The 24,799-nt window shown below is 34.0% G+C and overlaps 1 protein-coding gene across 1 annotated transcript in view; it reads left to right on the plus strand.

Annotated features, from left to right (window-relative positions):
* The window catches only part of CDH12 (cadherin 12), a 1,029,254-nt gene that overhangs the window by 895,658 nt on the left and 108,797 nt on the right, over positions 1-24,799 (plus strand). The window lies entirely within an intron of this gene.

Raw genomic sequence — 24,799 nt, forward strand, 5'->3', positions numbered from 1 at the left:
CTTTTCCACCCTCTTACCCAAATTAATTCTATGTGTATTATTGCTACTTCTCTAGTTCTGTTTTTCTCAGTATAGCTGCTCCATATTATTGAACTTGGAGATATAATTTTTAATTCTTTAAGTTGGTACTTGTTGGATAAAGCAGATTTTGTATATAAAAAAAAAAGAAAAGAGTGAGGGGCATCATGCATTTGCTTTGCTTCAATCATTTCAAATAATGCCACAGTTTTCTGTAAGATTCAGAAGGTCTCAGACTTGCTCCCTGCAAACGAAAGGATGTCATACAGTCAGATCGAGTACAGTCAGAGTCTCAGGTCTTTGCCCTAAATTCACAGCTTCTTTGCCTGAGAATTGCTTGTGATTTCCCCAGACTTCGTGACTCCTTGAATGCCAAAACTAAAGTTATAAGATTAGGACAATAATCCTTGGTGGTATTTAATATATTTTATAGGCTCATTTAAACTACCTGATGAAGTCAATTTACACTATGGAATTTTAAGAACCTGACATATTTTTTAAAATTCAGTACAAAATATTATCACTGCACCGCACATATACTCAGAATCCTGAGCAATCATTTTATTTATCTTGTTCATTTTTTGCTTTCAGGTTTTTTAAAAAGTGAAAACAGCTATAGAATGGTCAATGAATATCAACCTCTCATATTTTATGGCTAAGAAAATTGAGAAAATCTTAATATTTTCATTCTTAAATCAATTCTACCTTCTGCTCAATGTCAAAGAAATCCTCATTAGATTATTATTTCCTACAGGCACAAATTAAATGAGTAAATTGTTTGACTAATGCTAAACATACAAATAAATTAATGAATATTTATCTTATTGGCTGTGACTGTTATCATAATAAGGCACAAAGTAGGGAGTTTCCATGGACATAAAAATAATCAAAAGTTTTTAAACAATTAAAGTTTTAATTTGGATATAGATTAAATAGTAGAATTCATTTTTATGTAGAACAGTGTAAGTTTTCTTTAAGCAAATCAGTACTCCATTGTTACTATTATATCTGAACTTCATTTTTTTTAATGTTAAATATACTTTCCTATTTGGAAACAACATGAGACAATCTAGTCAATTCAAAATTACAAAAGAAGAAAGGAATATGTGAAGAGAGGGCCAGTAGGCACCAATACAAACTAGAAAAACTCCGCATTTTTCTTTAATTTCATTTTTTTTGAACTTGTTCCAACTCGATGCTAAGACATTTAGCTCTCTGTGACCATTATGACTTATTGTTCTAAGGCAAAACTTTAAATCCATTATACTAATAATGTCTTTGACTTCAGGCTAATAAAATCATGTTTAAATTCTTAACATTGTTAGCAAAAGTAAGAATTATCATAGGAATGAACTCCATTTGGATAATAATAGGCATAACATTATGAAATGACACTTATAACGTTAATAATCCCATATTTTTAAGTAATAGAAAACCAATGACTGAAAACTTTTCATATTAGTCAGTAAGTGCATTTGCCAAAGCTCAAAGTTACATAGTATCAATCAAAATGATAAACTGTACTAATAGAACACTATTCCCATCAGATATAAATATAAGCTGTTTTGAGAATTTTAAAACTCCACTGTATATAGGGATTTTAGAATGGTAGTTATAATAAATAAAATAATTTACTGTCACTGTTTATAATTTTTCTAACATCTGAAACCAGTAATTTATAACGAATTCAATCTATTTTATTCAAGAGACTTAAAAGCTACTATTTTTCTTTCTCAAAAAAAATCATCTAACATACATAAAGATACACATACATAACATCTAACATCTATACTCATATGTCTATTATGTAACTGTAACATATTTAATAAATATATTATTTATCTTTCCATTAATCCATCTAGGCTTTTGCTATGCTATGTCTGGCTGTACACAAGAATCACTCTTGTCAGCACTTGGGGATCATATATAGTGCTTGGAATCCAACTGAAATTGGTCATGTACCTTCTGTACTCTCTCTCATCCTGCTATCATATTTTTTAATTTGCATTGATATATAGATTAAAACATAAATGCTTATGCTTATTTAAAAATGTTTTACCAAAGTAAATGTATCTATAATGGGAAATATTTTGAAATTTTATTGGAAAAGGCGTCTTCAGAACAGTCAGATGCCTGTCGGACCTGTATCCCATAATGCTCAGGGGATCATGTGGAGCAAGACTTAAGCCAGACTTATTCACCATACACTCTTTCTGCTGTAATATCACACAGGCTCCCCAGTATATCTATGCTTGGTTCTCATTTATGTAAGGGAATTTTCACTTTGCTCATAGGGAAGCACAATTATGAACCTATGTGATTCAATATATGTCATGGATCATTATTTTGGAAAAGTGTTTTAGCTATGTAGAAAAGTGATAAACATTTGCATTAAATGCCATCACTTACTTAAAATATAATGCAAGGGGCCTATGTGGAAGCACAGTGGTAGGGCATTTGCCTTGCATGAAGCTGTCCTGGGATGGACCCAGGTTCAATCCTGAGAATCCAATATGGTCGCTGGAGCCAGTCAGGAGTGATTTCTGAGTACAGAGGCAGCTGAACTTTATTGATCTACTTTTAAAATAAACATAGAATCATTCTAGAATACTATGAAATTTTCTGATAAATTTACATATGTGATGCCACTCAATCTTTAGGGTCTGAAAAAATTACTACAATGGGTCAGACATGATCCTTGACAACTCCTGTGGTCTGAACCCTACGAGGAGTAATTAATAAGCACAGAGTCAGGCATAAACTTTGAGCACCACTGGATGTGGCCTAAGAACAAAACAAAAAATAATAAAAGTTCTTTAGTAACAAAGCAACACATCTATAATCATTGATTGCAAATGCAAATAAAAACAGTCAAGTTTATATGATTATTATTATGCTTTATACTTTTCCACTTATCTAAAGGTAAATATATCCTAGAATATTAAATGCCTATAGAAACACACACTTCAAAATCTTTTTTTGTTTGTTTTTGGGTTACACCGGGCAGCGTTCAGGGTTTACTCCTGGCTTTATGCTCAGAAATTGCTCCTGGCAGGCTCGGGGGACCATATGGGATGCCGGGATTCGAACCACTGTCCTTCTGCATGCAAGGCAAACGCCCTACCTCCATGCTATCTCTCCAAAATCTTTTTTATAATATTGAGAATAGACTTCTAAATGCTCTGTGAGGCCTGAAAGTGACACTGTTTATTTAGGAATGTAGAATAGATTTTCAATTGAAGGCTAAAAACAGCTTGAACACTTGGTGTTTTGGGAAATTCCCTGGACCATCTGTTTGGTCCTTATAGTTTTGTAGAGATGCTGGACTTCTGCCTGAGTGGCCAGAGAGATAGAAATGGGGAGAGAGAGAAAGAGAGAGAGCAAGAAAGAGTGAGAGAGAGAGAGCAAGAGAGAGAGATAGAGAGAGACAGAAAGAGAGACAGAGAGAGAGAAGTGCAAAGCAGGCAGCATCTTATCTCAGCCTTTATCTCAGAAAGGTCTGAGTCTCTGGCCTTCTATGAGCTTTTCTTTTACCTGGGACACCTAATAACTCCCAGACTCTCCTTTTTATGTCTGAGGGGGAGAGCAATTGTTATTTACAAGGAGTGTGTTCCAGTCCAACTGCTATTACAGGGCTGGTGTCATCAACCTTTAAATGTACATTGACTAATTCTTTTAAATATATCAACAGAGTCTCCCATCCACACCTGCAAGAATTTGAGGACTATGCTTCAGGTGGTCAAATTGAGTTCCATACCTTAACCACTGTATTAACCCCTGGCCCCTAAAATATTTGTTGAACTAAAAATAATTTGAAAGTAAGAATATAATTCGAAGTAAAATGATCATTTCTCTTTACTTTACTTTCTTTCCATTATTATGCAAAATAATTGAGTATGGATATATTAAGCTCTACTGCTCAAATATTTTAGCATATACTTTGCTGGGTGTTATATCATGATTAAAGTGGTTAGGAAGTAAATGAGTGTATTATGATAAATTTATATATTAATAAAGTAAAATAAACACAAATAGCTGTAAGACACAAACCATAAACAGTTGTGTGTTTATTTTCATTTATCTACTATAAATGGTACATGAAAATATGGGATATCATTTCTAGTTTTGACTGAGTTTTTTTCAATAATTTAAACTTGTTTCCTTTATTTCCCTGAAGATAGTAAGAAACTTTAAAATTTGTATTTCATTTTCAAATAGAGTCTGCATGATAAGAACTGTCTTAGACAATCTTGCTTGCTCACATACTCTTGGCCATAAAAGTCAACTCTTGCAACTACTGGGATAATGGATATACAGGAAAAGTAAATCTGGCCTTTGAACCCAACAAAAAAAGGGTCTTTTGCAAAGGCAATGGTGCATCATCTTCCATATATAAAAGCAATAGTATTGCTTTTATGGATATAGTACCTTCTTATAGAAGAGAGTAAAAATATAAAATAAACACATACTATTTGTGATGTCAGGAATGGGTAATAAAGCAGATTATTATTTCCTGATTCTGTTTAACTTTCAGGGTATTTATGACACATGTGAGGTTATAGACTGAGAAGTTTCTTTAGGTAAAATATTTTGTTTCATATTCTGTTTCTAACCTCTTTCAAAGTCTAGCTGCAGAGCATAGGACTGGACATATTATTTCTGTCAAAAGATAAGTTCCCCAAAGCAATGCTCTCTGTCTCTTTGCAGGTGCAAACCAAAATGGCTTAGCTTGACCCCATAGTTCACAGTGAGCAGAGTTTAGAGAATCTAGGATATCCTGATTAGAATTTCAACAATTCTCTTCAGTATGCCTGACAGTTTGACATTTATATTTTCCATATAGATACATTTCATTATATTGTCTGCTTATAAACTTTGTTTCCCACTTATTATTATTCCCACTTAATATTATTAAGCCTTATCATTGTGTTAAATATTTTATTTTTTAAACTTTATTTATTGATTAATTGATTGGTTGCTTGTTGGGCCACACACAACAGTCCTTAGGAGTTACTTCGATCTCTGCACTCAGAAACCGCCCCTGGGGCCCGGAGAGATAGCACAGCAGCGTTTGCCTTGCAAGCAGCCGATCCAGGACCAAAGGTGGTTGGTTCGAATCCCGGTGTCCCATATGGTCCCCCGTGCCTGCCAGGAGCTATTTCTGAGCAGACAGCCAGGAGTAACCCCTGAGCACCGCTGGGTGTGACCCAAAAAACAAAAACAAAAAAAAAACAAAAACAAAAACAAAAAAAAAAAAAACCAGAAATCGCCCCTGGCAGGGGAAACCATATGAGTGCTGGGAATCTACCTAGATCCCTTCCAGGTCAATGCCGTGCAAGGCAAATGCCTTACAGCAGTGCCATCTCCGGTCCTGTGTTAATTTTTTTTTTTGGAGGGTGGGGGTTTGGGTCACACCCGGCAGTGCTCAGGGATTACTTCTGGCTCTACACTCAGAAATCGCTCCTGGCAGGCTCAGGGGACCAAATGGGATGTCGGGATTGGAACCATCGTCCTACTGCATACAAGGCAAACGTCTTACCTCCATGCTATCTCTCCGGCCCCTGGACCTGTGTTAAATATTTTTTAAAAAATCTTTTCTTACACATTTCTGTGTTGAATTGTAAGACAGTCAGTACATTTAAAGAGAATGGGTTGTATTAATTTAGAAAACACAGTCATCGTGTTTTTAGTTCCTCCTTTTTTGGGATCATATCATAGGGTGAAGAGGGAGAGCTTTAAGATCACTGCTGGGCGTCACTCCTAACTGCTCATGGGAACCCTGCAATGTCACTGAATCAAATATAGGCTTCCCACATTAGAAAGAAGCTCCAGGCAATTAGCTATTGCTCTAGCAAAATTTTGTCTTTATTTTATTTTTTGTGAAAATTGGACCATGCCATGGTAGCACTCAGGAGTTACTCCTGGCACTGAGCTCACATTATTCCTGGTTGATCCTGGAATCATACGGGATGCCGGGTATTGAACCAGAGTCAGCTGCTTGCAAGACAAACACCCTATCCACTGTGCTATAGCTCCAGACTTACTATTTTGTCTTTTTTGACTAGAAACAAATATGAAAGATGAGCTATGTAATATGATAAGCCTGGGAATCATTGCTGTTTTATTTTTCCAATTGAAATATGATTAGTGTTCAGAAGACAATTTTTTCCAGTAGGAATACACAATAAAACTCTGTTTTTATGATAAATAGTTTGTACTTGCTTGTAAACAAAATTACCATCTTAGATGCACCCAATATTTGCAAATATTAAAATTTACCATCATTAATAGCAGAGGAGCATGGAATTGATTTAAAGTGGCAGTGATTTTTAAAAAATTAAGGTCGTCAGAGGACTGAGGAGCTAGGCCAATGTGTTGGAGAAATGGTTCCAAGGGTTGGAGAACAAGTCTTGGATATGCGAGTCCCTGAGTTTAATCACTGACACAAGCTTGCTTAGCACCCTCTTTCCAAGCACTGCCAAGTGTATGAAGCCGTAGTGGCTATTGAAAAGACTGAGGCTAAGTATTGCCTTGTCACTGGGCTCTAGAATCAAGCTTTCTGGCCTCCACACCCTGTACACTACCTGGAAGGCCTTCTCCCCAATTACAGTGATCATTCTTCCTATGAAATACTTGTGTAATCAAGTGTGACATCCAGTATCATTAGAATTAAAATAATTATCAAATGGCTAGAAAAATTTAAAGCAGATTTTACATATATTTAAGTATATAATAATATGGTCTCACTTTTGTAATAGATCTTTTATGCTGAATGTACATAGAAAAACAGAAATGAAAAGTATTTTAATAATTGATTTTTAGGGGCCAGAGTGGTGGCACAGTGCTAGGGTGTTTGCTTTGCATGCGGCTGACCTTGGGCAAACCACAGTTCGATCCCTCAGCGTCCTATATGGTCCCCCAAACAAGGAATGGTTTCTGAGCACATAGCCAGGAGTAACACTGCCATGATATTCCACATGGCCTTGTCGGCCCTGTCAGGAGAGATCCCTGAGCACAAAGCCAAAAGTAAATCCTGAGCATTGTAGGGTGTGACTCAAATTCATCTTTCCCTCCAAAATCTAAATAAAATATAATATATGTACTAAAAAATAATACATGTAAATTACTGTAGATCATTATCTTACAGGGTAGTAGTAAAATTAAGTGAATATACTTTAGAAAGAAAATTCTGAATTTTGACTAGTATAGCACTCTCAAAAGTACACAGATAGCACAGCGGTGTTTGATTTGTAATCAGCCATTCCAGGACCTAAGGTGGTTGGTTTGAATCCCGGCGTCCCATATGGTCCCCCGTGCCTGCCAGGAGCTATTTCTGAGCAGACAGCCGGGAGTAACCTCTGAGCAATGCCGGGTGTGGCCCAAACCCCCCCCCCCAAAAAAAAAAGTACACAGTTATTTAAATGTGATAGAAATGGAAATCCACAGACACCTCCTCACTTACTTTTATGGGAACAATGCGGATCCTCTATTTATGATTCAAATAAATTTCTTTTATGAGTAAAAAATATTAATGGAAAACACTGGTCATTGTCTAGTATTGAACAATACATTGATCGTTTTAAAATAATACTACATCTTTTCAAAATTTTCAAAATTGTTACATGATTTATATGTGTGTGCATGGCAACAATAGTTAAATTATATATCTGTGAACATATATGACAACCTAATTATGATAAAATTTTGGCTGTGTGATTTTTAGCAATGGGACAATAAACATGATGCAACATTGTAGAATAACAAAATAATTCAAGCAGTTACTACTAAAAACGAATGCAAAAAAAGCAGGTATTTCTTGTAACCCTTCCCCCAATACCCTTTTACATAAACTTTCTTTTTAGATGTTAATCCCATCTGGATTATTAAACCTGCCCACATCTGGGGTGGGACGAGCTATTTTAAATAAAGACTAAAAATGTCTGGCTAGGGAGAAGAGAAAAAAGTAGCAAAAGAGAGAGGGGCAGCAAAAACTTAGTAGAGAAAGCAGATGTGAGGAAAAGTGTATAGTGGACAGGATCATGGAATGAAAGCAAGCTGACTCCAATGAAACTTTAACTAACTACTTGTGAATTATTTCTCTGCCCTTACCCTGCATCCTCAGACACGCCAGCTGAAAAGGGTGAGAGGTGCCAGGCCAGGGGAGGATTCACCCAACATGTGATCTCTATATAATTTTATTTTAATCAACAATTACTTCTTAGATAAATACAAGCAAATTAGAAAAAATGTTTGATATGGTTTTGATCTTATGCATTCATATTCTTTTCTATCATATGCAATCACTTTAGAAAATATTTTGAGGTCAGAGCAATAGCACAGTGGCAGGATATTTGCTTTGCATGCAGCTGATCCAGGACTGATGGTGTTGCGAATTCCGGCATCCAACATGATTCCTGAAGCCAGGCACAATTTCTGAACTCATAGCCAGGAGTAAACCCTGAGCATTTCCAGGTGTGGCCCAACCTCCCAAAAGAAAATATTTCATATGCCATTTGAAAAATGCATATTAATTTAATTTAAATGACAAACTTATATATTATCTCAATCTCAACAGGTATTATGTCCTTAATATATATATATATATATATATATATATATATTATTTTTTTTTGCCTGAGTTATCTTACTATTTGTGTGTTTCAGAACTGAGTCACAGAAATGCTGAGTGAAAACCTCCCTCTCTACATATAGAAAAATCCTCTGGGGAGGAGGGAGACTTGGGACATTGGTGATGGGAATGTTGCACTGGTGAGGGGTGGTGTTCTTTACATGACTGAAACCCAAACACAATCATGTATGTAATCAAGGTGTTTAAATAAAAAAAATTATATATACACACAGAAAAAAAAAAGAAAAAGAAAAATCCTCAAAGATAGGGTGCCTTAACATCACAAATAACAAAAAAAAAACCATTGCTGGCACAGATTCAGGGAAAAAGGTACCTTCATTCATTGCTGGGAAATGACTTCTAGTTCATCCTTTTTGGAAAAAAATGTGGATTTTCCTAAAATAATCTAGAAAATGAGCTTTCATATGATCCAGCAATATTATTCTAAGGGGTACACTTTAGGAACCTCTAAATCACCATATAGTAATACCCTTTGTATTACTATGTTCATTGCAGCACTATTTATAATAGCCAGAATTTGGAGCAACATAAGTGCCTGAGAACAGATGAGTGGCTAACAAAACTACGGTACACCTACACATTGAAATACAATGCAGCTATTAGGAAAAATGAAATAATGAAATTTGCTTATACATTGATTGATCTGGAGATTATTATGTTGAGTGAAATGAGTCAAAGAGGGGGATAGAAATAAAATGATTGCACTCATTTGTGCAATATAAGAAAAATAAAAGAGAATGTGGCAATAGTATCAGAAAATGCATAGAGACAATATATATAAGAATCAGGAGATCCAGCTTGACCAGGAACCTAGTCAGGATATTCTTCCAAAATAGAAAGCTTACCACAATGAACAGTGAGTGCACATAGGGTAGAGAAGGGTCTCATATGAAATGATAATTGGAACTGATCACTGTACAAGAATGAGGTGCTGAAAGGGGATGAAGTGATATACATGGTGCCCTTTCATACAAATAGTGCAAACCACGGTGTCAAGGAAAAGAGAGACAGAGAGAGAAGAGCAACTTACCTGCTCCAGACACAGGAGAGGATGGATGGGTAGGAGAGAAACTGGGGACATTGGTGATGGAAAAAGTGCAGTGGTGACGCATTGTGTACAGTCTATGCCTGAAAGTTAATTATGAACAACTTTTGAATAAAGTAATTATTTAGGAGTATTCCTTATCTTTATGTTCTGTTTTGCGTATCCAAAATGTCCATTTTGTATTCTGCCCCTTCCCACACCCCTACAAAGCTCATTTTTACTCCTTAACTCTCTCACCCCCCCCAAACATCCCTAACCCACATTACTCTTTTTAACTTCAGTACTGCACAATCCTAATCACAGACCAAAGCCGTGCATTGTGTGTAACAACCCCGAACTGTTTCAAAAGACATAAAAAGGACACCTATTTCTTTAGAATATTTTGTGTTTTTTCTCTGACAGCTAAAAATCTTACTAAATATTCTCTTATACAGTGACGATTCTAACCACTTTTTTATCTTCTCTTTATGAGCTGTTCAACAAGAAATTTTGGTGAAAGAGTCTCCCAGGTTAATGCTTATGATTGAACCATGCCATAGGGATTGTTAGGCTTGTTCTTACGGCCCCCATATGTGCCAATAATGCCACGTGGCATTGCTCCTTTTTTTGCATAGGCATGTTAAAATGGGAAAATAATATACATACAAATAAGATCCTTCTAATAGAGATTGGAACACACAAACCTTGTAGTGCAAAGGGACCTTACACCCTGAACATTGACATAACGACCTGGCACAGACCTCAGAAGAAAGGGCATTTTCCATTCACCCCTGAACCAGGGAAGCCATCCACGAAACATCCAAATTTGTCTATAACATCACCTGGAAGCAATCCTCTATCATGGAAGACCCTACCACTGCTCAGACATCGACCTGCTCAAAAGAGACTTCCCAATATGTAAGCCACTATGATCAAAATAAAAATTATATTATAAAAAAAAAGAGATTTCCCTTAACACTGAGAAGACTTAACAACAACAACGACCTGCTTACAGGACAGGGCTCCCTGCATTGCCCTTTAATGGTGAGGTGAAACAAGAGGACTCTCTACATCCTGACTTCAATGTAGGATATGCAGATTCAGGATCTTTAATACAGAAACATGATACCAACAACAGAGACTGTGTGAAAAGTGTGTTGGCACTACAGACAATGTCTTGGATTGGACCATCTAGCTTGACTGGAGCCTAGAGTTGGTCTTATGCCAGGAAACTTCAGGGGTAGGGTCTCTTTGTATTTAGGCCAAGGTTATTCCTTTCCATGCCCCTCATATTTTGGTGGGCCTATGCAAACAACAATTGCCAATCTAACACCGTTTTTTCTGTTTCCTTTGACTCTAATCCTTAAAAAAAAACACTTAAAATTCGAGGTTAACTTAAGCTAATATGCATGTACATGGAAATGTAAAAAATACTATGCCTCTAATGTTTAAGGAGTTATGTAAGTTTTATGGCTTTAGATTGCCTTGTGTACTGTTAAGAAATATTATAATGTGTTACAATCTGGGGACTTGAGGGACAAAGTAATTGTACATGGATTCTGTTTTATTTATCTTAATGTTCTTTGGCTGAAAGTTCAAAGTTAAGATATCAGCAAGGGGATTTCTTCTGAGAATTATGTTATGGGTGATTGTCCTTCCACTGTAACTTTACCTTGTCCTCTTTCTTTGCATCTTTGTTCTCATAATTAAAAATAAAAAAATTTAAAAAAATGATAAGGTTCCTCTCTGGGTACTATTTAATAATACTCACAGCTCAGATAATATGAATATTTAAATTAAGAGCATATAAAATAAAGTAAAAATTGACATTCAAAGCAATAGTACAGTGGAAAGATGCTTGTCTTGCACACAGATGACCTGGTATTAAACCTAAGCAACCTATATGGTCCTCCAGCATTTCCAGGAGTGATTCCTGAGTGTGTAATTAGTAGTAAGCTGTGAACACCTCCTTTTGTGGTCTCCAAACCAAAACAAATCAAAACAGAACAAAGAAAAATAAAATAAAAATTATGTCTGTTGACTAATAAGTTATAACCTGCAAGTTGTTGACCCCTTCATCTATCCACTTTCAAGACCTTAACTCACAGCTTAGAAATCAACTTCTTGCCTAGACTTGGGTCCAATGGAAAAAAGCTCTTAGAATCTCAGAACAAAATGATAAGGGAAACAAAAGCAGCAGTTCTGATGCCTTTATAGAGATATGACATTTCTCAAATCATAGCCACCCAATTGGGTAGGATTCAGTTAATAGACCAAACTACTACATTTGCAGAATGTCAAAACATGACATATTTAATGAAGCTCTCTATTTAATGCTCTACCATCAAATTTGTTAACCCAAATATTGGGAACCGAATCTTGCTCAGACATGCATTTGGGATTCCGGTTTGCCAGATAGACTTTTGATCAGCTGCTGAAGATTTGAAATTGAGAATATCAAACACCATTTTAAAATTTATTACCTCATGGCTTAAAAAAAAGAACCTCTGGCCTATCAATGACAATTGTACCAGGAAGAATTCAGCTTTTCCAAGTTTGCAATCTGACTTTTAAATCAAATATGAATTGAATTCGTGACTTTAATATTCTGAATAATCTTCCACACCTAGAGCATCATCTCCTGCTGTCTACCCACTTTTCATTTGGTCATTTTTCTTTCTCCTAAGCTGGGTCATAAAATAAATTCATAGGTAACCCTATCTAGCTATAACTCAGCCTCTTTTAGAACTTAATCTTTTTTTATATTTTAATCTGTACTATATTTTCTACCTGACTTACAACTTGAAAGCATTTCTGAAATATAGTATATGTGAAAAATTCCACAGTATAATAAATTTTTCAAAATATTAAAAAGGAATAAATTTGATAAACTGGGAAATGTTTCATGATAAATAATGAAATCATAACTAATTAAAATTTAGCTTTATTTGAATGGAATAGTGTAGCTAATTTTAATGTTGAACTTTCTGAATCTTTGTGCAAGCACTAGTTCAGTTCAGTATTCCATATAATGTACACTAAAATTATAATGTAAAGTATAATGGGATTTCATATATATTGGTGCACTCTCAAAAGTTCAAAATGGTTAATAAAAGTTACTCTCCTACAAATAAATGATAAAACATATTTTATTTTATTTTCTGATCACTATTAAAACGTATTTAACTTTCACAGTGCTTTTAATAAACTAAAATGTTAATACTATGAGAATAACTAAAGTATAATAATTCCAATTCAAATATTAGGTTCTATTCTCAAAAGAAATATAAAGATGTAATAAAAATTGAATGAAATATGTAGAAAATGACCTCAATAGTTTTTTTTATTTGCACACTGCTTATCACAGTTTCATCCACGACAAAACAAAAGTTTCTCCAAATACCACTAGTAGTGATCCCAGAGTACAGAACAAAGGGTTAGCCTTGAGGACTGTCAGGTATAGCCCAAAAGCCAATATATATGTATATATATATAGGGTGAGAACATTTACTGTGAAATAGAATAGTTAACTCTATTATCCCTTAATAATATCAATTACCCTTTCATATCTGTCTTTTGTTTAGATTCTAGGCAAAATCACATGCTGTATGCTGGAATTTAGAGTCATCTATTCTATTTTACAAATTAAGAAACTAAAGTACTGGATAATTGACTTAAATGTTGCCATTTTATGTTTGTGGCAGAATTTAGATCTGAAGGCATCTGAGATGTCATCTGAGATGTTTAAATTTTACTTACCTACAACACATTTCTGTCTACCCAATTGCATACATATGGACTATATTGAAATAAGCATTTACCAAATTACCCTAACATTGGATTACAGCAACAAAAAAGGACATAAACCTTATATAAAATTCTAGCACTGATTACAAATAATTAACTATTAGTTATGACTTTTAATCAGATGGCAAAATCTATGCAGGAGTAATACATGAGCATCGCCAGATGTGCCCCCCCACAAAAAAAAGAGAGAGAAATTAAAAAAAACTGAGAGGAACAGAAATGGTTTTTATTTTGTTTGTTTTGTTTTGTTTTGTTTTTGCATAGGCACAATAAACTTTGGGGAAATTAGAAAGAAAAATTTTCTTGGCCTAAGAGATATAGGGTGTCTCTACCCTTGAAGCATATTGTTATGAGACCAACTATAGGATCTGGGCATGTTAGTTGTCCACCCCAAAGCACTTTTCAAAGTGGTTGTAAAAGTTTGGTCTCATGATTTCAGTGTTGTTGATCCTGTGGTTTAAATATTTAACACTATTTTCCTTATCATTACAGATGTTCCTGACTCTCCAAGGCCCTGTGCCTTATTTCTCATCTGTCTTTCTCTCATACCACTTTATTTCTTTTCTTCTTTTCTCTATATTCTGACGTCAAAGGTGATCTCAATGAGGCAGCCCTCATTGAGGTGTTACATTCCATCATTCAGTTATTCAGTATTCAGTATATAAATAATATCCTATTCTTCTGTCTTTATTTTTATAACAGGCCAAAGAGCAATATTGTTGTCATAAGTATTGACAGGAGAAGAAATTTTGCTACTTTCCTGACTGAGACAAGGACTATCATATAAAGACTTCATTATAAAGTAGTCCAGTGTCACCTAACAAAAATTCATTTTCAATAATATTCATTGAATTGTTTATATATTTACCAGGAGAGATCTATTAAGTACCTATTATATGCCCAGCTGAATTCTGAAGTACCAAAAATAATAAAAAGGACACATAAGTATTCTGAGTTAGAAATATAAAGATTGAAATGTCACTCTAAATATATGAAAATTGGTTCGTGAAAAAAAAACCAATATGGAAGGTAGTATTTTTTTATTTGGGGTAAATTTAAATTCATTGAAAGAGGCTATTTCTGATACACATGATAGAATGCACAAAGAATGCAATATGAAGAAGCATTATATCTTAGGGAGGCAATATTGTTCTGAGATAGTAGAAGATAGAGAGCTTGGCGAAAGATAAACCTGAGAATGTAAGGGATTTATAAAGAGTACTTGCAATAAATCTGAAGACTTTTTTTTTTAAATGAAAACATATCCCACTGTTCTTAACATTTACTTCTAACTCTGTGCTCAAGATTAGGCCTGATAGTGCTCAGAATACTAGTCAAAGAATTGAACTGTGGGATAAGAACCAGGGGAGTAGCTTTCAATTTTTGTGCCCTCTTCACTTTATCATAGATTTGACCCCAAATTCAGGGATTTTAAATAAATTATGGCAATGAGGATGATAGGTTTTAGCTTATGACAAGGCAACAGGGAGCTTAATCAATAGTATGATACTCACTTCATGTAGTAGCAGTAAAAGTTCTCTTAACATGTTAGAGGACAGTATGGCAGAACGAGGGGATAGATATATTTTTAGAAATAGCCAATGAACGAGCAATAAATAATTCAAATTTGACCACACAGCTATGGATTCCATATTAATAATCTAATCAGCTCTCAGTTTTGTTATGTTAGTATCATGAAGGTATAAACAATAGTTCAGTTACAGAGTCTAAGCACAAGTGTATATGACATTGTTGTTGTTCACTAGAGCTTAAAGTGAAAAAGGTCTGATGCATAGAGATTAAGATAGGGACCTTTAATAAAGACTGAAAATGGTGCATAAAAGGAACTGAGAGAGGAAAATGTATCTGATGTTGAGAAATACATGTTGGGAAGTAACTTGAAGTAAGATTTACATCAACCAATTACACAACCACAAAGAAGACAAGAGATCATAAGGCAAGTGAAAGGTCTTTTCTACTGGCAAAATGATGCTTTCATCAGAGGTAGTTTGTAAAAATGGTAGAAATCCAAAATGAATATAGAATGTACAGATAAAAGAAAGAAAAGACAGGTCTTGCCTTGCATATGGCAGAATCTATTGAATTCTTGGCACTACATCAGTTCTCTGAGCACACCAGGAAGAAAGCCCTCAGCACAGTTGAACATAACCCTCAAAGTCCTTTCGAATCATTGTGATCAGATTAAGGATGTGTTTAGGAGAAAGCATCAAATACAGTGCTGGTGGAAGCTTTCTGAACAACGTTAGAAATATGCATGTTGCATTGTAGATATTCCAGTTGTAAACACACCCAGGAGCAGATAATTGTGGTAGAAAGTACTTGAAGGGGATTTAATTATGTGTTTTCTTTTTTATTTAAACACTGTGGTTACAGAGTTGTTCATGATTAAGTTTCATTCATTCTGAAAATGTACATGCCACTTCACCAGTATACATTTCCTTTCAACAATGTCTCCAGTTTACCTTCCACCTGCCCCCTGCATGCCTTTGTGGCAGAAATTTTACTTCAATCTCTCTCTCCCTCTCTCTCTCTTTCTCTCCTCTCTCATTCAGCACACAGTTTTTGTCAAAGTAATTAGTTCCAACTCTCATTGTCACAGTGATCCCTTCTCTGCCCCAATTGCACTGCTGTACTCTTTGTGACAAGCTTCCTCCCATTGGCTGTTCTTCCTGGCCACCAACTCTATTGTCTTTGAATATTATTATCAAAGTATTTTTTCTTATATCCCATACATAAGTTAAATTATTCTATTCATATATCTCACCTTGACATAATTCACTTATCATCATACTCTCATATCCATTCTTTTGGAGAGAATATAAAATAATATTTTCAGAGAAAAAGTTAGAGAAACCAAGAAATTAAGAAACAACACCACAAAAACCATAGACTGAATTATCTATGAACAGATTTGAATTAGTTCAGTCTAGAAATCCTCTGGACCTTTAAGGATTATGAAAATCAAACAAATAACTATCATATGTTCAAAATCCTATAGTCAGAGAATTAATAGGCTCTGCTGGAAAAGTTATCTTGAAAAAAGATAAATTAGATTCAGTTTAATTTTTATAATAAATTATTGGAACTAGAAACAGAATTTTATATCTTCATTTGAAAATAGAAGAATTTTAACATCAAGCATTTTATCTAGGCTTCCTACATGCCTGTGATTATGCTAAGCTATTTTAGAGCATCAAATTGTGAGTTAATGCACAAATGGCTCTGTGGGACTCTGACAACTTCTACTTTTATTTTCCTTCCTGGGATTCTCTAGGGGGTGGCTTCTGTATGTGATTGTTACCTGACACATTTCCTCTAAGTGTTCAATTTGTTATGGTTTTGGACATTTGCTTGGCACCCAAAAGGAAAAAAAGAAATGTTCTTCTAGACAAGGTTTTTTTCTTTTACAAAACCAACTTTTGTCAGTTTAGACTTGACATAAATGCCTCCCTGATAATCAAACATTTTCTGCAACCTATGGAAATATAAAGGAAAGAGTGATGCCTACACGACTTTACTTTTCTCATAGATGTGGGATTCATTTGTGAGGTAGTTTCCTTACCCTCTCTCTAAAATTGCATCATTATCATAAATGCTTCTAATTCTCAATACTTCTCACTTGGTTTGCACTGACACACAATATCACATTCTTAAGTCAAACTAAGTACAAAAATGATTAGTTTCTGTATAATCAGTGTTTCCCTTCTTTCCCTTAACATGACTGAATCACCAATTCAGATCAAACAATTTTGTCTATGTAAGGTATATACTAAATACATGTGAATTAATCATATTAACTGACTGACTGGGAACACTTTGACTAAATATATTTAAAAACAGATTTATTTTTCCTTTAAGAAAATAATACCACATAAAAAGATGACAAGTCAAACTGAATTATAGCTGAGAGCCAGGGTGGGAATGAATTCCACACTCATGCATTTCATCATGATTTCTGTGGATTTTCCTGACAGTACCTATGAAAATAATTTCCAAATGACATAAGCCACTAAGGAGGTAATATTACCCCTCTAGTAGAAGTTAGGATTCACGACATGTCACCAGACGAGACATTAGCATTTGCATCAGCCTTTCTGGTATAGAATTCTTGGCACTCAATGGAGGGATAAAGTGCTCATAAAAATGGATCCACTTATCCATCAATGTAAGTTTGAATCACAAGGTGTAAATATGTATAGTCTAAAATATTTAGGACGTATCTAGGCAGAAAGCTTTATAACCTTAGAGTGTTCTCAAGTTCTTCAACTGAATAACAAACATTACAAGTTGATGTCACAGCACTAAGTGTGCCAGAGGCTACTCAAAAGCCAGATTGGACAGGTTTGGATTTGGAAGAACAGAAAAACCGAAGTACCTGCTCCAAATCTTGTACAAGGGAAACACAATTTATAATCTGTGAGGTTTTTGTGGCAACATTTTATTATTAATATTTTTTATTATTTTCTTTTCTTGTTTTTGGTTTTGGGGTCACATGGTGGTGCTCAGGAGTTACTCCTGGCTATGAGCTCAAAAATCGCTCCTGGCAGGCTCCAAGGACTATGTGGGATGCCGGGTCCATCCTTTGTTGTCTGTGTGCAAGGCAAATGCCCTTCTGCTATGCTATTGCTCCAGCCCCTAAATGTTTTATTATTTTCAGCAGATGTAGTATACAAACTATTCTTTAGCAGCAAACAGTGCTTTTTTAATATAATCAAAGTATCTATAGTCAACTTGTTTGCATATTTAAATACTCAATTCAAAATTGCATCTTGCTGCTAATCATAAAATCTGATTATTAGATGAATCTGGGTCATAGAATTGGAAGACAAATCATGTAGTATTACACACATGGAAATTGCTACATTGTTCATGGCAGGAGATATGTCAGTATGTATTTGTCAGTTTACACTCAACTAGGTACAATATTACATAGAAAACTTTCAAATTCTCTAAATAGTTATGCATTTGATGAGGCTATTTCTTTTGAAGGGATTTGGAGGTATATCCCATGATGCTCTGTAATTCATAGCTCTCCACTGAAGAATTACTCCTGCTGGACTTGGGGAACCATATGGGATGCTAAAAATTGAACATAGGCCAGCTACATGCAAGCCAATTGCCCTACCTAATATACTTATACTTAGGCTCCCAAATTGCTGTCTTTTTTCCACCTTTTTATGTAAGAAATTTGAAATAAACGGGGTAAATAATTTGAAGCCACAGTTTTGGTTCATTATCAATATAGGCATTATAAGAGCCTTGGCTACAATGGTATCAACTATAATGGAAGCAAGGTTGCCTCTTTTTTTTTTTGGTTTGTTTTTGTTTTTAGGCCACACCTGACTGCGCTCAGGGTTTACTCCTGGATATCTGCTCAGAAATAGCTCCTGGCAGGCACGGGGACCATATGGGATGTCGGGATTCAACCCAACCACCTTAGAACCTGGGTCAGCTACTTGCAAGGCAAATGCCGCTGTGCTATCTCTCTGGCCCAAGGATGCCTCTTTTTCGTGGCATAATTTAAGCACTGTGTAAGGCTCAGACTCAGTCATGCCTATTCATTAGAATCATCTCTCTAGAGGTAAAGATGCATTTATTATAACACATATTTTTTTAGATATCTGGGATTTCTATGAACAACTAGGTTGGAATTACTTATAAAGGTTCTTCATAATCCTTCTTATTGATTTGCATGTAGCCCTCATTGAAAGGCGAAGGAATCTATGGCAAAAAATATGAAGAAAATTGACAGAAAGCTTTATATACAGAATAAGTTATTTTAACTTACATGATTAATTTTACCTTTGTAATTAAATATTCTAAAATCATATTTAAAAATCTTACAGAGAACTATGGGTAGGATCTTATACATGGGCATACACTTGTTTCTATGCAAAGCTCTTTAATTTGATTTTGTATGTTCCTTTTTTATTTTTATCTAGTTTTTCATGACTCCCAAATTAAGTTGAAGTCTGCTTGAACTTTTTGCTTATAATTCCATAACCTGTTAGTTTTAATTGCATTTAGTCTTAGAATATTGTGATAAAGAATAAGTCAAAAAATAAAATGAACATATATCATATGCAATTTCTGATTTTCTGGTCTGAGAAGTGTCAATATTATTTTTCAAAGAAATATTTATAGCAATTAGATTAGTTTAGCAATTTATATAAGTTTCATGCTAGTTGTCATGATTATGATATAATACCTCTATCTTTTGTCTGTATAAAACAGACATTTTTGTAAGTATATAAATATTACTTGTAGTAAGAAAATTTAATAAATGTTGCAGGATAGCTAAACTCTGAAATAATTCAAACAGTAACTTCAACTGAGTTGCTTCTCCAACACTTATTACTTAGCAGTCTCTGGTGGAGAAGTCTTTGTTTTGCCAGTGTTCCCTCAGACCCCTAAAATACCATACCTCAATAAAAAAAAAGTACCTAAAGTTGTATCAGTGTGTCAGAAGTTTTTACTTCAAACAAAAACAAACAAAAGGCACAGAAAACTCAATTCATTCAACACTTGTTTTTTTTCAAAAATTAATATTTTTTATTTGCACATGAAAATGTCTACTGTAATTCTATTTCTTTGGAGTTGTTGATTCTGTGTTTGGATGTTAAATGCTTAGTCTCAGTTCTGTCTAGGGATCATTGCTAAAAGTTTGTGGGATTGAATTTAGATTGGCAACATGCAAGGCCAACACCCTGACTGCTGTACTATATCTCTGATCCCTATCAAATTATTTCTTATCCAATTAGGTTTCACTAGCTAGCACTAATCACTATGGGATGTCTGTTTCTATTTTAGTTCATTCAAAAGAATTTCCACCCCCAAAATATCCTTCAGAATATTAGTCTATGTATTTGGGACTTTTAATGTTCATTTTTATGTTTCATTAGCACCCTCAACTGTGTATGTGGCATATTAAGGAAAATAAGTTCATAGTTATCAAATGAGTAAGTGATGATGCATATCATTATGAAATTAGTCATTAAAAATAGATAAGCTACCCTTTGTGGCTTTGTTTCATATTGCCTTAGATAAAACATATTTATAGATTCTCAAACTGTAGCTGCTAAATATGAAACTAAGGCTTATATTAGAATTTTCAGAGTTAATTGAAGGAAATAATACTGACTTTTAAATATTATATAATGTATTCCGATTTATTTTTTAATTTTGTGTGCATATTTTCATTTTCAAATTATTCAAATAAACTCTCACAATATTTGGATGTCATTATTAAATCCTTATTTAGTTTCAGCCTTAATAGAACAGGTTTAGTAAAGTTTGATCAGCAGGAATGTTGTAATTTTCAGCAATCAATTTCTCTGTTTTTCATTATTTAACGTGTATTATTGCAAATACATTATATTAATATGAGGCATATATATGATTAGTGACTACTTAAAATTTAGAAATTACTACTATAAACAATTTTCAGTTGGCTCCAATGATTACTAAAAAGGCTACTCTAATTGATTTCCAACTAATGAGAGCAGTGTGACATCAAGGAGTGAAGAGGTTCAATATTCTGCAGTGCACTGTATTAATTTCCTACCCAGATGTTTGTAAAAGAATCATATTTTAATTATCTTCTCTCTGCTCTTTAGCCATTAGAAGCAAGCCCTCTGGATGTTAGTGAAAAGAAAATATACTCCATGTTCACAGATACCTAGAAGACAGCACTCATGTTTGTAGGAATTTTTTGTTGTATTATTTCATCAATATCATTAAACACTTCCCCAACACAACTCTTAAAATTTGAGCTTAAATTTAATTTTTAATTATATCAGGAAATGGTATGTTATACAGGCATGGAGTTAAAAAAGTTATTTTTGGAAATTTTACATGTTTGAGGAAATATACTGTGGCCCTTTGCTGTTTTTGTTGGTGATGGTTTGGGGATCATGTCTAGTAGTGTTTATGGCTTACTACTGGATATTTGCTCAGAAATCACTGCTAGCAGGCTTAGGGGACCAAAAATGATGCCAGACATCAAACATAGGTAAGGCAAGCACTTACCTGCTATATTATTTTCTGTGGCTCCTTAACTGTTTTATTTTTCTTCATAAATAACAATGAAACATCCCTTTTTATTATTTTGATTAGTGTCAGACAGTTATTAAAATCTGACACAATAGTATTTTATTGTAATTTTGAAAATACAAGACAAGTTAACTAAAAACTATCAAAGGATTTATAGAAGGGTATATTTTTCACTGAAGTAGAGCAGAAAGAACAGATCCTTCATTTGAACATGTATTGGCTATGGAGAAAATTAGATATAAAGGCTCCAAGTGCATTTATCCTTCCATTATTATTTTTATATTATTTTTATAAATTTTATTTTATTGAAACCATTGTGATTCATAAAGTCCTTCATAGTTGGGTTTCAGGCATTCAATTAATCAGGGCTATCCCACCGCCAGTATCTAACTCCCTCCACAAATGTTCCCTAAGAGCATCCCATACCCAAAAGAGTTATTTCTGTGTTGTATGGAAGCTCAAGTTAGAGTTTACTGAGAAACCTTCATACTGTTTTCCATAGAGGGTGGATTAGACAGCATTCCCACCAGCAGTGTATCAATGTTCTTTCTCATGTCACCCCTGCCAATAAAGATTGTTTCAAGTATTTTATATGTGCCATTCTCACTGGTGTAAGATGATATCTCATTGTTGTCTTGATTTGAATTTCCCTAATGATAGTGATGATACGTTTTTTTTTTTTCATGTGTCTGTTGGCCATTTGTTGGTCTTCCTCAGAGACATGTCTTCATTTCCTCTCATTTTTTATATTGTGTTTAAGTTTTTTAGATTTAATCTTAGTGAGTACTTTGTGTATCCTAGATATCAAACCTTTATCTAATATGTTGTGAGCAAAATTTTTCTCCTATTCATTTAGCTGTCTTCTAATTTTAGCATGTGTTTCTTTTCTATACAGAAACTTTTTAGTTTGATGTATTTTCATTTTTCAGATTTGAAGTTATAACCCTTGCATGGGCATCCCATCATTTAAGATTTCGTTGAGGTCTAAGTTTTGGAGTGTTCTGCCTATGCTTTCCTCAATATAGGATCTAAGTACTTAAAATGGAATAAAGAAACTCTTTTTAACAAATGTGGTTGGAACAATTAGATAACCAAGTGAAAAAATTAAAGACCTATCCATATCTCATACCTTGCACAAAAGTAAATTCAAAGTGGATTAAGGACCTTGAGCTTAGACCCAAATCCATAATATTCTACCATTCTATCTATAATTTTTTGAGTCATGAGTAAAATTGAGTGGTACATATCTTCTTCTTTTGTGAGTATACAATTGTTTATTACTTTTAAATTTCAGGTATTGTATTTGGGGGGGCATGCCTGGTGGTGTTCTGGGGTTACTCATGGGTTTGTGCTCATGAAACATTCCTGCTGGAATCAGGGGAACAAATGGGATAGCAGACATTGAATCCAGTTTGGCTGCATGCAAGAAGGCACCGTACCCACTGTGTTATTTCTTGAGCTCCCCAAAAATTCAGGTACTGTTTAATACGGTTTGAAGTCAAGCATAAGAGATGATATATATATTTTTACTATTTTTCTTTAAATTAATTGAAACTTATTTTATTACCATTTTATTTTTTGGTATTACAATATACAAAATTACAAAATAATAGTTTCTCATGAACTTAATGCCAATGCCACATGCACAGTGAATAGCAATAATGATACAAAAGCAAGAAAACAAGGACACGCCCATATAGTTGTGTTGGGAGTGTGTGGAAGGCAGAGGGGCTGAGCTTCCTTAGAAGAAGGAGATAAATAGTTTAAATATTTAACTATTTGATATTTAAAGAAAATAATAGTAATCTATACTATTTTTAAGAAGAAAAATTATCCTGCATACTTAATGAAGGTTTATACTTGTAATTAAAATCTTAAAATGAAAAAAATACTGTTATTTTTCTTTGTTTCCTATTAAGTTTATATTATGGGGTAGGAAAAAGTATATTAAATGTTTTTCTAAGTATTTTTTGACAAATATAACACTTTATTCTTAAGTATAAGTTGGATAAGAAAAATGCATTACTATTCAACTGATTTATTCTACCTAGAATGGGGAAATAATTTAATATCAATAACTACTTATATTGCCCATATGTAATAAAATAATAGTAAGTTGGATGATGTAAAATTCACAAAGGAGTGAGAAAGAAGACTTTTCTTTTTCTTTTCCAACTAATATTTATAACTTTTGGAATATATTTTATTTCTGGGCCACACTTGGTTCTTCTAAGCTTTTAGTTCTGATCCTGCTTTCAAAGATCACTCTTGGCAGGGCTTGTGGTACCACATGGGATGCCTGGGGTGGAAGCAGGTTAGGCCCCATGCAAATCATATTCACTGTCTGCACATTCGACAATCTCTTTTGCCCTGAGCCATAAATAGTTTTGATAAATCTTTACTATGGTATCAAAAATCTATTTTTTGAATATCAATGATGCTAATTTCACTGATAGTGATGTCTATGAGTAAGATAATAATTAATCACATTTGGTATTTCAGTAATGTAAGTTTATTTTTATTGAGAAATATTCTTTCCTTAGAAAAATTAGCATAAAAGACCAAAATCATTTGTTTATATAGCTATAATTCACCAGTGTATTTTAAAACATGGCATTTTACATTAAGTGTGGCACTAAAGTTATCATTTCTTACATTATTCATGACCACAACACTTCAGTTTTAGAATAAAAACAGAGATAAAAAGATTGCTCATTTTCTTAGCTTTTCAGTAAACAATTAATGATTTATTTTGTCCAGCTTTGAATGGCCTCCAGGGGAAAGCCTGATGAATAAAAGAATGTTCAGGATAAATCTTTGTTCTAAAGAGACTAGAGACTTAGAATCTAAAAGATAAAGATTGTTCTGCTATTGTTTAATCAGCTTTGCATCTATTTATGTATTACTCTTTTTTACTACTCTCTTTCACTAAGGCTTGAAACCTTTTACCTTTGTGATGATATCCTAATCATGAAATTAAATCCTTCACAATAAGCAGCTGAGCTAATAAAAGCAGTGACATATTTTCTTTGGTGTACAAATCCATGAAGTGATCATGATGACTTTCAGCTCAATAATCTGACCAGTGAAAATGGACAAGGCTTTCAAAATATGTATAATATCCATCATTTCCATTATCAGCTCGATTGATGCTCAAGCTTAAGACTATAATAGTCAAATTATTCATAATGACACCCTTTATTCACCAATTCATTGAGTCATGCCAA

Source organism: Suncus etruscus, chromosome 2, assembly GCF_024139225.1.
Source record: "Suncus etruscus isolate mSunEtr1 chromosome 2, mSunEtr1.pri.cur, whole genome shotgun sequence".
NCBI classification, from domain to species: Eukaryota; Metazoa; Chordata; class Mammalia; order Eulipotyphla; family Soricidae; genus Suncus; species Suncus etruscus.